Here is an 8,819-nt window from a genome sequence, read left to right as displayed (position 1 = left end):
TTATCGGAATCAGGCGATTCAAGCGCCTGGAGTTTCGTCCCGAAACCCTCTTTCCTTTTAACCAACTCAAACAAGTTTTTGCCACTATAAAAATTACCCTAGATCCAGAATAGTAAAGGAATCCTGTTTCTTTTGCCGTTTGTCTTTCGTTGCTTCATTCGATTTGATTCTTTTTGCCAACCGGAGTTATTAAGTTGAACTTTCTGGTTAGATCTCTTATTTGAGTTTTACATGTGCATTAGTTGAGTACTTATTGTATGCTTGTTTGTTTGCGATAGAGTACCCGGAGTGCGTCGCTTGCTACTTCGAATCGCTAGGTTTTGTGGATCATCAGCAAGGCAAGTAACACTTTGATCATACCTCCTACTACCCAGTTTTTATTGCATTAGATCAATCCTCACACATTGCATGATTAGGATCTAATTAAATTGTGGGTTCTAGGAAGTAGTTGAGGTAGTACCTATTACTTGTTTATTATCAAACCTTTGGGAGTTATTTCTACGTTTGTTTATATTGCCATGCTATGCTAGTAGACGTGGATTGGGTGAGTGTATCCATGACAGATGTGAGATTGTTAAATTAATGGTTTATCTAAGGTGGCAACTTAAAGACACATCTGGGAGGATTGAGGCACCTGGGTATTCCAGCGATTGCCTGTTTTTCTTTTGGACCGCCACCCAGGCTCAAAGGGATCATGAGATTATTCATGCTAGAAACTTCCATGTGCAGCCACAAGCTACTATGGGCTCTAGCATAGTTGATTAGGTCATGCGAACTCTTATAGTGGTAGACTAGCAGATGTAGGAGAAAGTAGGTGTAACGGTCTACGCGATCGTAAGGTGCTAGCGCTTCTGAAAGACTATGTCTCAGTCATCCATTTCTCAAACACCATGTAGTGCGAGAATCCCAACGGAGGAGATCGAGTCTTGTGGGGAAAAGTGCGCAAACCTCTGCAAAGTGTATAAACTAATCATGGTTAGCCGTGTCCCCGGTTATGGACACCTTGAGTATCTAGTACCTGGATTATCATGTGAATCTCATCATGTTACTCTAATTAATTTTCTTGGGTTTTGTTTAATGATGATGCTTAATTGGGATTGAGAATGCTATCAACCATTCTCAATGTTTAACAACTACCATGATAGTTAAATAAAATTTATTCCTTTGCAGTAGGGAAAAATTGGCTTTACGCAAAACTGTAACCATAGAGCTTTCCACCGGCCAAATATGCATATAGTATAGCCTTTTATTTTCATTGCTCTCTATGTGCTACCTTGCCAGCATATTCCATGTGCTGACCCGTTTCGGGCTGCAACTTTCATGTTGCAGACTTTTCAGACGACGAATAAGGTGCCCTTAGGTCGTGGTTCTATACTCAGTGATGCCGTTGGAGTTGATGGACTCACTTATCTTCCAAGCCTTTCGTTGTTATCGTTATTAGATGGCCTTATGCCATATTTTTTGTAATAAGTTCTCTTTTGAGACACTCGATGTAATAAGTGTGTGATTGCTACTCTGTTATAAATCCTTCGAGTACTGTGTGGTGTCAGCATTACTGATCCAGGGATGACACCCGAGCACAGAGATTGGACCGTTTGAGGTCTGGTCGCTACAGCGGTCTTTGAAGGAATCAGACACACACTGGGTCGAGGAGCTTGAGTCTGTACTTTGGGGGCTGCGGACCACACCCAACCGAACTACCGGATACACACCTTTTTTCATGGTGAACGGCGCAGAGGCGGTGCTACCTTGCGACATTATACATGAATCACCTCGGGTGCACATGTACGAAGAGAGAGAAGCCGAGCTCGATCGGTAGGACAGCATAGATGCCCTGGAGGAGGAGTGTGATGTCGCAAAAGCCCGTTTCGCATTTTATCAACAACAAGCTCACAGATATTAAAGCAGAGAAGTATGGGCCAAGACTTATAACATTGGCGAACTTGTTCTACGCTTGCCAGAGAAGAAAAAGGACAAACTCAAGCCCAAATGGGAGGGTCCCTTCATCATTGACGAAGTCCTCACCGGAGGAGCGTACCGCCTGCGTGATGCGTCAGACAATCGCCTTGAACCGAACCCCTGGAACGCGGCCAGACTCCGAACATTCTATGCCTAAGTGCCGAACTCTTTGTTCGTCTCCTTCTCCTTGTTGTTTCCTTAATACTTTTTTCTTTCTTTCTCTCTCTCTCTCTCTTTTAGTTTTCCTCTGTAGCCTTAAAGCTTCCGTGCGGTTAGACCGCGCACGCACACATATGCTTTCAAATATGTAACTCCATTTACCTAGGGGCTTCTTGTACAGAAGCTTGCTATTATTCTCCGGGCATCAAGCTCATCACATATGCATTTTTCCCCATATGTACCTTTTCTTCTCCATTATATGCATTGATATGACTTAAGTTTTGGCCAAGATGGGTTGCCTAGCTCATGTGCTTATGCCCTACGTTTCCGTTAGTTTGGGTAGGGCATAAAGGGAGTACCTCTGTGATTGTTACTGCCGGGTCATCAGGATGTGTACCTCATACTGGGTGAAGCCGAAAGCTGGCATTCTTATGGGAATATTCGGTCGGTGAATTAAAGATGTTTTTGCATTCGCTCTATTTGCGAACCCCTAGAAGATATATATATATACTGCAATTTTTTCAATCACAGTTTGGACATGTGCTCTAACGCATGCACACCCAGGGAAAGGAACCCTTAACGGAGCTATTCTCTCTGGAAGATGTTTCTTACATAATGTAATATAAAATAACTAGCTGGATACAACTTGTTTGTTCAAGCAACTATGACCCCTATGCCTAGTTTCCATGCATACCCCGGTCTATTCGGCCGCACGAGTATTCGGAAACATTCCACGCCTTCGGGGCCAGAGGGCAAAGAGAAAAGGTCTGCCATGACAATTGTTTTACAATTCAGCTAGACAGAAAAATACATAGTCATTTCGACTCAAAAATTTCCTCCTCTACCCTCCAGCAGGCTATCTAACTTACAATCCTGCTGGGAATATTTGGCAGCTAGTGCTACTTGGTCATATACTAAACTAACGAGAATCTCTTCCCCATTTGACCCGGGCCATGTGATTTGGATCCAGCTTAGTATAACACGTTTTCACCATGGCCCAGGCCTCTCGCGCACCCTCTCGGCAGGCCGATATCTTCCATAGTCGGATACGCCTCCGTGCTCCCTTGAACCGCTCTACAAGCTCCTCCATATTCCCTGGAGGGGAGGCGGATGGCCATAAGGCCTTGGCTACACTCCGCATTGCCTGCCGAGCATGCTCGTGCAATTGCGACAGACCTTGCAGAAGATCACTTGATGATCTGGACACCTCCTCTTCGGGACGGCCCGTCAACATACCTGCAATGATAGCTATATCAGCTACTTTTACCTCCAAACTGTTATAAGGTAAATTCGACCACGTATTGAATATGCCGCCTCGCAGCTTTTTGTTCTCCTTCATAGAGTCGGCTAGTTGGGCTCGCACATCTTTCAGTTCTTTGCCCAGTTTGGTGTTTGAATCCTGGAGTTTGTTCTTCTCCTCTCTAACCCGGGTCAGAACGCGCTCGCCTGCGGCATGTTGTCTCTTCGCCTCTTTTTCGCTCGTTTGAGCGGCTTTCAGTTTCTCTTCCAGTTGGTCTAACGACCATGTTATGAGACAAAGCAACAGTTTCAACACAGCTGTCATATCATTTTTTGTTTCTCGATGGAGGGAAAATTTACCAGAGGACGCCTTCTTGAGCTGTTCCGGTTCGGTGGTAGAAGCAGTTAGCTGTGTTCGGCACTGCTCCAGCTCTTGAGCTAGCAGATCGTTCTTCTCTGTAAGAACCTGGTTATACAACGATACTTAAATCAGTTGTGCCAACTGCTTCAAGTCTCGGGGCTACTGGCATATGGTTATCATAATCAGACAAAGTAAACTTACCCGCACATCTTTTAAATGTTGTCTTGTGGCTCTGTTAAGCCCATCTCGAGCAGCTCGGATGTATGCATCAGCCAAGCTAAAGGCATTAAATGCTTCTTCTGAAAAGTCGGCGTCTTGTAAAACGGCCCAGCGGCGCTGATGATTCATGGCGCTCTCCACTTCCGAGTTAGTGATGGATACATCCTCCGAATCCTCGGCTGGGGGATAGTCCGGCGTTACCCCCGCATCAGTCCCGTCTTTACGGCAGGATTTGGATCCTGGCTGTGGGAAGTATGATCAGCCGGACCCCCGGATATAGTCCGACACACTTTCCTAGTAAAGGATAAACATAAAGGTCACGTCGGATGTGACTGCCAAGGTGCATATTTGCAAATCCATACCTCTTTGATGAAGGCTCGACCGTATCTTTGTTTGCCTTCCTCTTCGAAGGCTTGCCTGGCGTGGGGGGCACTCTCTTCGAAGTTGCCCTGGGGCAGCATGACGCGCCGAGAACCTCCCCTTTTGAGCACAGGACAGTGCGATGGATGAGGCGGTATGAGAAAACTTTTTCGGATGAAATATCTCTGGATTACATACGTGTGAAGCGGGGAGAAGACCGGGATAATTGGCGATGATGGCCACTTCTATGTCGTCATAGCTCGCTTGGTAAAACACCCCATTCGCGAGCACCACGAATATATCCGGATCCTCTCCGAATCCGGGGTCGAGGTCCCGATTGTGACCCTCGGGCTGCGGGGCAGGGCTGTAAAGCCCCTCGGAAATCTTTCGCCAGTGCTATTGTAAATGGATGGATTGGCGTTCGTTGAACATAGCTTAGGGAGTAGAATGAGTAGAGCGGCGGTGTTGGGAACTTACCCATCTAGGAGGACTATACATGGAGTATCCTTCCCTGTGCTTGATGCGCAAGAACTCCTCTTCCTCCCCTTTGAACAGTTCGCCAAAATTTTGCCCAGGGTGGCAGGGGTGTTTGGACCCTTCCTGCCGCAGCGGGAGGCGTCATCTTCCCCATTATAGTGCCACATGGGAAGTCCTCTGTATTGGAGTGGCTGGACCCCCCGCACTATGGAGGTCGCCATTACTTCAACCATCATGTATCCGGACTGGGCGAGCGCCCTTATCTTGCTCAACAGTTGGCGAACCTCCGCACTATCTTCCTCCTCGAGGCTTCAAGGGCGCCAGTTGTGATGTTTCTCTAAGGGAACACTTGCGAACTCAGGAAGACCCCTCCGGGCTGGGTCTGGGAGTATGATGTCCTCGATGTAGAACCACTCGGAAGTCCACTCTTCAGATGCCTTCTTCGGCGTGCCGGATAGGTATCCGGTCTCGGCAATGCGCCATATTTGGGCTCCGCCCAATTCAAATATCGATCCCTAATGGTTACGCGGGACAAGGCAGAATAACTTTCTCCACAGTTCAAAATGGGCCTCACAACCCAAGAATAGTTCGCATAAAGCAACATAACCCGCAATGTGTAGGATGGAGGCTGGAGTAAAGTTACGCAGCTGGAGGCCATAATATTCCAGAATCCCTCGGAGGAATGGATGAATTGGAAATCCTACGCCCCTTGGCAGATAGGGGACGAAGCACACTCGTTCCCCCGGATGGATTGGGGAAATCCTTCACCTAGGTTTTGCCGTCAAGGGAAGCCAACCTGCTCGAACAGGGACCAGATCCACAGGGGGGAGATACCCCTGCATTTGCAGCTTCACCAGCTGCCGTGGGATACGGAGCACCTCTCCCACTCGCCTCTCTCTGGGCCGCAGGGACGGGAGGAGGAGCTGGGAACGCTAGACATGTTCTTTCCTGGCAACCTTTGGGGATTTTTCTTTGCGGGATGGTTGAATGGATCTAGGATCCAGTCTCATTAAATAGATGTCGTCCCTCGCGCGGTCGGGGTGTTATGCGCAAAAACGCCCTGACCTCTCGCATCCGCTCGACACGTGGAAGCTGAAGTTGTTGATACACAGAAGCCGAAGGGTACAGACATTGAATGGAAGGTCAAATACACTACTTGGAGGTCATTGGTGGAGGAACCCTCCCTGCAATGCCGAAGACAATCTATGCACCGAACACCTCACCATTGAAGCCTAGTTCGGGGGCTACTGAGGGAGTCCTGGACTAAGGGGTCCTCAGGCGTCCGGCTTGTTAACTATGGGCCAGACTGATGGGCTGTGAAGATACGAAGACCAAAGACTGCACCCGTGTCCGGATGGGACCCTCCTTGGCGTGGAAGGCAAGCTTGGTGACCAAATATGTAGATTCCTTTCTTTTAACCGACCTTTTGTAACCCTAGATCCTCCCGACATCTATATAAACCGGAGGACTTAGTCCGGAGAGCAGATATATTCATTACCATAGTCATACAGTCTAGACTTCTAGGGTTTAGCCATTACGATCTCGTGGTAGATCAACTCTTGTCATACTCATATTCATCAATATCAATCAAGCAGGACGTAGGGTATTACCTCCATAGAGAGGGCCCGAACCTGGGCAAACATCGTGTCCCCTGTCTCCTGTTACCATCGGCCTTAGACGCACAGTTCGGGACCCCCTACCCGAGATCCGCCGGCTTTAACACCGACAGGCGCCGGGTAGGAAATTTTGATGGGGTCGAGTTTGACTTTTGGTTTGGGACATATGTGGATATGAGAAAGTAGTTGAGGGATTTGGAGCATATCACTAAGCATTTTGAGCAAGTACCTCATTAAGCAACACATCATCCCCTTTTAATAGTATTGGCTTTTCCTATGGACTCAATGTGATCTTGGATCACTAAAAGTAAAATGTAGAGTGTTGGGGATATTACTACTGGACGTAAACCGGCCAGCAGTAGCCGGGTTAACTCTATGAAGATTAGAAGCCCATGAAGACAAAGGATGGTGGCGCTTTACGAAGGCCCAAGGCCCAAAGGCGGGTTAAGGCCTGTAGATGTAAACCGGCATTATCATGTAACTTGTGTTGTAAGATAGGAGAGATAGAGACCGAGTTGGACATGTTGATGATCCGGCCTCGGGACTCTGTAAACCGACATGCGTCGACATATGTATATATAAAGGGATGACCCGGCGGTGGTTTAGGGACAATACACAACAACAAATCGAAGTCAGGCAAAGCGGATTCGCTCCCTGGTCATCGAAACCCCAGCAATTCCATCACAACTAGACGTAGGCTTTTACCTTCATCGTAAGGGGCCGAACTAGTATAAAACTCTCGTGTCCCTTGTCCGATTTAACCCCTTTAAGCTAAGCCATAGCGATGGCTCCACGACTAAGTCCTTTCACGAGCACATCTACCGTGACAAAACCATGACAGTTGGCGCCCACCATGGGGCTATGGCACGATGGTTTCGAGTTCTTGAAGGGCAGCTTCGAAGGACTCAAGGGATACGCTATGGGCCAGATGACTAAGAGTCGTCGCGACAAGCTCTACATCGACGACGCAGGATGGGATCCCGAGGCCGGTTCAATTGAGTACAGGTACTGGGTCCCCTTTGGCGGAATTCACGTCTTCATCGGCAAGATCTGCGAACCGAGCCCTGAGCCGGACATCTGCACCGACATCATCGAGACGGCTCAACGTGCAAGCTCCGCCCAGGTTCAGCCCGCCGTAAAGCATGTTTTAGTAGGTGTCATCCATAAGGCGGAATATGATCATAGATCGGCATCTGGTGGCGAAACCGTTGTCTGCTCTAATGACGAGCCTTCAACCGGAGAGACCGAGTCGTTGTACCAGCTGCAGGACGGCTGGACTAGTGGAGGCTCCGATGGCAACAGTATTCCAGACCCCCTCGATCTGCCAAGCCGGGTCGCGGTCTTCATGGCCGGTACACAACCAATGCAACACTCTTCTACCGCCGCGGCAATGATCTCCGGTTCAGCAACAGCAACACCAGAGGGAGCAGGGGGCTCTGCGCCGCCTCTGGCTCAGGTTTTGTCCGATCTGTTTGACACTTTAGCATCGTTACTAGCAGTGGAGGTGGATGCGGCAAACCGGGATCAGCACAACATGGAGATTGCAAAGGTGAAGGATCAGATAACTCAAGCTAAAGCGGACCTGGCAGCAGAAAACGCCAGGATGGCTGCAGAGCGGGCCGGATTGGAGGCTCTGGCGTACCGGCTTATGCTGGATCAGAGTGTGTCGGAGGACGTCATCAGGAGAAGATACCGATCACACCTTCTGTCGGTCTTGGAGACGAGGAATCTCTTTAACGCACCCGGAGCGGGCACCAGCAACCAACCAGTGGTGAACCGGGCGGAGGCACCTAGGACCGGAGCGCCGGTTCAGCCTCGTACAACGGATCCGCCTCCTCCGCCTCGTCAAAATAACTTTCTGTCACATCGCATCTCAACACCTCCGGGTCATTACTCTAACCCATTGGATAACATCGTTGCTGCCGCTTCAGGATTGGTAGCTCTCCCGATTGATGGTGAGTCCCCCGTAGCGATTGAGACACGACGGGCTAGGGAGCTCCTGCAGACGGCCTTGACTCAGCAGCAGGCTTATTCGCATAGCCGCGAGATGATTCATTCCACTCCCTGTCCAAGTCGGAGCTACAACAGGCATATTGATGAACCGGCTGTGTCAAGAAGTGCGCGGCACCGTAACCCGGCGGGTGGTGGTGCTAATGCACAAGATGTGGTGGATCATGGCAGCACAGAATGCGGCTCGTCAGCCTACTCCGGTTCGTCCAACCACCTCCGTGGAGCCAGGTGTGGTCTTCAGTTCTTTGGGGGTACCGTGCCTCACCCCAGCCTTGCATAATGTGCGACTACCCAATGATTTTAAGGGCCCTCGTAAGGTGCCGAATTACACTACCAATTTGCCCCCTGAGTCATGGGTAGAGAGTTATGAGATGGCGATGGAGATGCTGGATGTGGATGAAGCGGTATGTGCTAAGTAT

Source organism: Triticum urartu, chromosome 7A (genome assembly GCF_056163025.1).
Source record: "Triticum urartu cultivar PI428250 chromosome 7A, HENAU_Tu73, whole genome shotgun sequence".
In the NCBI taxonomy this organism is placed as follows: Eukaryota; Viridiplantae; Streptophyta; class Magnoliopsida; order Poales; family Poaceae; genus Triticum; species Triticum urartu.
This window is presented reverse-complemented; position numbering follows the sequence as displayed.